The sequence below is a fragment of the Periplaneta americana genome, chromosome 16 (genome assembly GCF_040183065.1).
Source record: "Periplaneta americana isolate PAMFEO1 chromosome 16, P.americana_PAMFEO1_priV1, whole genome shotgun sequence".
NCBI lineage: Eukaryota > Metazoa > Arthropoda > Insecta > Blattodea > Blattidae > Periplaneta > Periplaneta americana.
This window is the reverse complement of record NC_091132.1, coordinates 163,480,903-163,481,142: the sequence shown is the minus strand read 5'-3', so window position 1 is coordinate 163,481,142 and position 240 is coordinate 163,480,903.

Sequence of the window (240 nt, the reverse complement as noted above, 5' to 3'; positions counted from 1 at the left end):
GAAAGCCGTGAAAGAAAAGTTAAAAAAAAAAAAAAAAACGTTAGAACAACGTAAAATCCCGAACTAGTTCTGACACCGTACACAACTTACGCATGCGTCGAAATTTCGGAACGCGATCTGAAATTTGTTTGCTGGAATAAACCAGTCCACTGGGGCAAACATATCCTATTATTAATTTTTTTCATAAGTCCCACGTAATTACTGTCACGGCTTCCTTGATCACTTAATCCTGAACATGTA